General features: G+C 38.2%; 1 non-coding gene across 1 annotated transcript; it reads right to left on the reverse strand.

Moving 5' to 3' along the window:
- Positions 1 to 6,398: 6,398 nt before the first annotated feature.
- LOC141636935 (small nucleolar RNA R71) lies at positions 6,399 to 6,505 on the reverse strand. The gene has a single exon (XR_012541501.1). It is a non-coding gene; the product is annotated as a small nucleolar RNA R71 (small nucleolar RNA).
- Between the last annotated feature and the right edge of the window lie 664 nt (positions 6,506 to 7,169).

The following is a 7,169-nucleotide window of genomic DNA, read 5'->3' on the forward strand; positions in this document are numbered from 1 at the left end:
TATGTAATATTGCAGATTTATGCGGAAATGAGTAGATATTGAGCTAAATCCGTCCCCGAGTACCTTGCACTACATTTGACGTAAAGTATTTACTCAAGGAACGAGCTTGGTGCACATTTCGAGGTCCGAAAGACAAATCCACGAGAATTTAGAAGTCAAGTATCAGCTAAAGCAGTCGATCGACCACTACCTATGGTCGATCGACCATACCACGACTTCCAGGAGCCACTTTGTCGAGCTTACCGCATCGATCGACCGGCCTCAGTGGTCGATCGACCAAGCCGCTAATCTGCGTGAATTAAAAGATCGAGAATAAGCAAGCCCATAGTAGTTAGGTTTTGGAAATAAGAAATACGTTGTATTCTATATAACGTAAGCTAGGTTTTGAGAACAATCATCCAGTTTTTATCAAGCTTTAATTTAGTTTTAGTTCTACTTTCATAATTAGGGTTCGAGATTATTGTTCTTCGATTAATAAAGTTCCTTTCGCTTTCGGTTTGGATCTGGCTCTGCAATTCCTTTTCGGTATTCTTCTGTTCAGTTTCATTGCTTATTTTATTCATAGTATAGAATTGCTAGTTAGTTTCCCGAAGCCGATTATCGTTTATTGTTGCTTGTTATTTAACTGTTTTAAGCATGAGTTCAGTAGTTTATTTCGTTAATATTATTGTTGTTTTTATCAATATCATGAGTAGCTACATACCTTGTGCTAGGATGTAGGGGCACTGTAGGTTAGGCGGCATTAGTTTGTAGACCCTGAAATCGCATACCGGTCGATCGACTGGGTTCCCTGGTCGATCCACTGGCCACGTGGGGTTTTGCTTCGTTTTAATTGACTTAAATTCTATATTTGATGAATCGAGTGCACGCGACTAATTGAATGCTTAGTATTTGACTGACCTATTAGATCGGAAGATAGGGAAGGTTGTCAGACTACCAATTAAAATGACTAAACTATGCTAAGGTTGAAAGATAGGTAATGTTTAGGTTATTAGTCACTTTTCAGGACGAGAGTCAGTACTAGTGATATTAGGGACCCGTAGCGAGATCGAAAGACGCTGCTTGTTAAGAGTGGACCGAGAGGACCTCTTGTTTTCCGGCCTCATGTGTTTATTTCAGACCTACTTAGTATGCTGCCGCCGAAACTATAGTGAACCGACCATCTCAGCACCCTTATAATCCTTGATTTCATCTATTGTTTAGTTTATTTTACTTTTATTGCCTTAGCTATAGACCACTCAAATCAATCAACCCCCACTTTCGTTACCTTAGACTGAAATTAGACAACTAATAATTACATCTGCCTCTCTGTGGTTCGACCATGTTACCACTAGCTTCTGTTAGTTTTAATAGGTATTATAAATATTATTTTTAGTATTCACAACGACGGGTATCACCCACTCAAACCAATTTAATGCAAGCGAACTAACACTTATAGCAAAACAGTCAAATGCAAACTAGTTGTAAGATGTTTATAATAAAGCTCAACCGTCGACCTTGCAAGACCTTTAATGATGGACTCTCACGGGTCACTCTTCTCTAATGAAGCAAAGGGTGAACATATGATTGTAAAAGAGAAAGAAATATAGTCGCTCACCTAAACTACCACCCACATAAACACGCATGCAACTAATATGATAGACAATTCTAGCTACTGTACATACATTCCAACCAAACAAGGTCCTGTCACAGCCGAGGGCTTACAACAATATGGTAAAGTGAGGCAATGGGTAAGAAAAGGCAAAACATTTATGGGAATGTGGAGGTATAAGCGGCCAAGATAGTACCTAAACAGAACCAAATAACAACATCCGATTCTTACGCAATTATAGAATTAAGCACATGTGCCCTTCATTTGGCACCAAAACTCACCAAACCGAACTGAACATACTCCTCAATAGATATAAATAAAGTATAGGAGCAGAAACCGTCAACAATCGAACATACTTCTCTTTTTTTTCTTTTCTTTTTCTTCTTTCTTCTTTTTCTTTTCTTCACGTTTTTTCATTTTTTTTTTCAAATTCTATATTTTTTTCAATTTTCTTTTCTCATCCTCCTTTTCTTCATAAATTACCAACTCCAAATCATCAGATACAAGCCAAACTTGGCACAATGAAATATATACCGCGAAACATACACTAAACTAGCTTGACAAGGCAGGCTAAATTAGGATGTAGCTAAGGGTCAACAGGCAAATTTGGCTAATGTGGAGTTAAATGGGTAAAAATAAAAGAAAAGGGAATGTAAGCACCTCCCTGCATATGACACCAACCACTAACCTGAATGTATGCAGGCAATAAGCAATTGAATTTCATATACGTGCAAATTAATGTTACATGTTATGCAAGGAGTAACGACTCACAATCCTACATGAAACTGGTCATAAATGACACCAGTTTATAAGGCTCTACATCTTAGAATATATAAGTAGTTTGCCAAAATTTGCAGGTCAAGTCTATTTGTTCAGCTAAATTAAACATTAACTCGTAGATATGCAGAAGACAAAGCTAAAAAGATATCAGTTAAGCAAGGCTTAAGTAAAAAGGATAAATTATATTGTAATTTCATCATTGAAATCCACCATTCCGACTCAACCTATATGCTAAAATAAACGTGAAATTTTTTATTTTTATGAAATTTTTAATTTTTATGAGATTTTTGAATTTTATAAAAATAAACAATAATGCATACAGAAATTAAACATGATAACAGAAATGCAATAAAAACATAAATGCAGACACAGATATAGATGCATAAACTCCCCCAACCAAACCGTATAATGCCCTCATTGTACTCAAAAATAGGGAAGGGAAATGCAAACTAAAAAGAAGAGTGAAGCTATAGAAAACTTACAATATTACGCGAAGTAGGGACCTCCCCAAACCAGCCAGCAATATGGGAGGTCACTAACAGCTGCATAACAGCTTCACTGGAAGCGAATCAAAACAGGCGAACTTGGTGCTCGATCGAAAAGATTAAGTACTCGATCGAGTACATTAGGCTGCAAAAGTGGTTGATCGAAGGAGTCAATCACTCGATCGAGTAAAAAGAGTGCTCGATCGAGAGGTACCTGCAGACAAATATCGACCCAAAAACCAATTCTAAATCGTTCACAGCCTATGGTTTAAAAACCATTTATTACACACACAACAAAAACTAAAAATGGAAATCAACTAAAAATTTAAACTCCGGGTTGCCTCCCGGGTAGCGCTAGTTTCAGAGAGGTCCCAGCTCGACCATCTTTTCTTCAACAGCCAATCCAATTGAGCCCAGTCAAAACAGCTCAAAGCACGCAGCAGCCGATCAAATAACTGCGCATGTGCTACACAAAACTGTAAGTAGCACCATAATAAATAAAGAGCATATGAAAGCAATATAAAGTACCGTCTCAGCCTAACAAATTTTCGATGACAAATATGGTGAAACTTTATAAGCTTATTTATCAAACTGGGAGGGGATGGAGTATTGAAATATATAGTATAAGCATACAAGGTAATTTAATTTTAGTCATAGCAATAATCACGAAATCATATTTAATTACCTTAGGGCGGTCGCTCCTAACGTCGGAATCATTGATAAAAGAATGTATTACCTCTTCCGTGCTAAAAGCATTCTCTGACTCAGCTACCCTATCATTCCCCTCCTCCGTGGGTTCTATCCCGTAAATCGCAGCCTCTAAAGTATCCAACTCGGCTTTGAAAATGGGGGACTCACCATAACCATTGTCTTCATCAAAATCGTAATCCAAAACGGACCAAGATGACATAGCATTGCTCTCTGTGGCTATATCACTCGATCAAGAATGCATATTGCTCGATCGAGGAGTTTTTTCATCAGTAGTACTCGATCGAACAAGTAAATAAAATAGTTGCCTCCCTGGAAACGGCGCCAAAATTTGATACCTGCTGATGTGACCATAATTAGAGCATATTTAGTCCCCGAATTAGCCTTGTTCCCATGCTTTTTAGTGCATATTTGGGTCATTTATTGTCTTTAGTTCTTTGTTTTGCATATTCTTTGAGGTTTTGTGTCCTTGGTAGGAAAGGAATGAAAACCTTTCATTTTCATGGCAAAATGAGGCTAAATTGATTGAATTCAATGACCAAGCATCAAGGAGAGACAAGATTAGAAGGCCTTTGTACATACTATAGTAGATGGGCAATGATGAGAAAAGATCCTTGCATCCCCGAAGAAATCCTCAAGGATTTTATGAAGAAAAAGGAAGAAAAGAAGAAGGAATGAAACTGTTTGACAATCCGTGCGGATTGCCCTGAAGACGCCCGTCCCTCACCCACAATCCGAGCGTCTTCTTCCAAAAGACGCCCGGGCAAAACCGCCACAAGACGCCCGTCTTCCCTCTCTGGACGCCCGTCCAGAAGCTCCCAAATCCGCCCGTCCCGTGCCAAAGACGCCCGGATTCCCAGACAGTACTTTCGTCTTCTACAAGCTTCAAGGAAGGATGCACATCTTTTTCTAAGACCGGCGAAAAAGAGACCGGAGTCTCCCTAGAGACCGGCGATTCCTCAAGGACTTAATCGTCATTTAAGCCCTTAGTAAACCTAGTTTATGTACCTAATCCCTACTATAAATACCCCATTAGTCTAATTAGAAGAGCATGTTCTTCTTAGCAATCTTTAGTGTAGTTAATATCAATCAAATCTCTCTTTAATCTTGTAATCAACATTTAAACAAGTTTTAATAGAAGTTTTATTTCCTTAATCTCTCTCTTGTTCATCCTTTATTTTGGGTAATTGAAGATTATTTGGGTTATTATTGGGAGATTGACAACCTTCCAATCAAGCATCAAGTACTTCTTTTATTCTTTGCTTTATTATTGGAATCATTAGTAGGTATAATTCTCTTAATCCCTTTTTAATTATTGTTAATCACTTTCATTTATTCATCATGTTTTACTATGTTGGTATGATTGACAACCTTGCTAGCATGCTCAACATGATAATGAGTGAGTCGTTTCCTTAGCTAGGGTTAATGGGTAGTTAGGGGAAACCAACATGGAGAATGATTCATGCTTAAATTAATATGCTTCCATAATTAATTTGCTTGCTTGTTGTGATTTCAACTTATGCACATGTTATGTTTGATGAAATGCTAAGCCTATGAATCCTTGCATTTACAACCATCACTTATCTTTTCAATGAGACTTGTAAGACATAAACCAACTCGAGTCTCATTAGACCATGCATATAGTTGGATAGGGAGGATTAAGTCGACTTGTAGGTGTTGTATAATCTAATCGATTCGGTTCCGGGACCCAAACTTTCCTAGGATTGTAAGACATAAACCAACTCGATCCATCACAACAATAATTGCTTGCTTATAACTTGAGAATATGTTTGTATGATCAATTCCCATGAATCCCCTATGACCCCATGACACCCTAGTGCTTTTTATCAATTGTTTACACCCCTTTTAATTCATCTTGCTTGTTTACTTTCATTGCTATTTAGTTTAGTGATCTTCTACTTCAAACCCCAATTACGACACCCTTAGACACCACTAGTTGCAATAGAAATCTCATCTCAATTCCCGTCCCTTGGGATCCAACCTTTGCTTGCCTCTTTACTAATTGTAGAGTTGTTTGTGAAGACATAAATTGTGTTTTGGTCTAGGTGCTCCTAACGACAAGTACTGAAAACTAAACCCTCGCGAGGGATCACGACCAAAAATGGCGCCGTTGCCGGGGACGGTGTTAACTTGATTTAGATTTTCTTACATTGTTATTAGTTGTGTCTTTATTTGCCTTGGGGAAGTAAAACTCCTCAAGGTTTGTTCTAATTATTTTCGAGTTGTTTGACATTTTGCATGTCTAGAAGATCACAAGGTAACTTGTTACCCTTTGATCACGAAATCGAAAGGACTTTGACAACCAATAGAAGACTTGCTAGGAGAACTTTGAGAGGTATTGGTGAGGTTGTAGATATTCAACCAAATACTATTGATTTCATCAACCCTTTTGCAAGAGAAGGTGAGGAGAACCCAACATAAAATCCAACACAAAATCAACCCACAATGCCTAAGTTTTCATCACATTCCGTACCCACCGAGGAGTACCTACCCAATGGTACTGCCACACCACAACATCTAACCGGAAATTTTATTGCCAAATCCGCATTTATCCAATTAGTCGAAAGAAGCCAATTTAGGGGGATGCCTAGTGAAGACCCTCAATCTTATATAGAGACCTTTTGTGACTATTGTGATGTGATTTCTCAAACCGGTGTAACTCAAGACCAAATTCGATGGGTCTTATTTCATTTTTCTCTAATTGGTTCTCAAACCGGTTGAAAGGCCTTGATAAGGCTACTCTCGGAATTGATTCTTGGAAGAAGTTGGCTCTATGTTTCTACAAAAAGTTCTATCCACCGGAAAAGACTAACATGCTAAGAGCTCAAATTACGGGCTTTAAGCAAAGAGATGAAGAATCCTTGTATGAAGCTTGGGAGCTATTCAAGGGAATTTGTCGCTCATGTCCTCATCATGGACTTAGCGAGTGGTTCTAGGTACAACAATTTTGGAACGGTCTTTATGAAGACTCAAGAAACATTCTCAACATGGGATCAAATGGAATGTTCACCAAAGTTGATGACAATCAAACTTGGAACAAAATTGAGGAAATTGCGGTCCATAACTCACAATATAGTAGACCTCGCAAGGCTACTGGAGGAGGAAAGCATGAAGTGGACTTTATTACTCAATTGGGTGCTCAACTTAGTGCTCACATTGATACCATCGATTTGAAGTTTGAAAAAGCTATAGCTAGACTTGAAGAAGCCTCAAAATCACCAAAGCATCATGTTAATGCCATGACGGCATCTTCATCAATCCCAAGTGGGATATGTGAGAATTGTGGAACTTTGCGACATGACCAAAGTGAATGTAGGGGAACAAATGAACAAGTGAATGCTTTCCAAGCATACAAGAGTAGTACCCCTTATTCAAAATATTACAATAAAAACACCAAATTTCATCAAAATCTCTCATACAAAAGCCAAAATGTTCAAAACCCTCAACCAACACACACCCCACCTCCCATAAGAAACCAAAATCAAAGACCCTTTTACAACCAAAACCAAGGTTACCAAAATCAAACTCCATACAATCAACAAAATGACCAAGGTTTTGATGTTCAAAAAGCGGTCCTCCAAATG

The sequence above is a fragment of the Silene latifolia genome, chromosome Y (genome assembly GCF_048544455.1).
Source record: "Silene latifolia isolate original U9 population chromosome Y, ASM4854445v1, whole genome shotgun sequence".
NCBI classification, from domain to species: Eukaryota; Viridiplantae; Streptophyta; class Magnoliopsida; order Caryophyllales; family Caryophyllaceae; genus Silene; species Silene latifolia.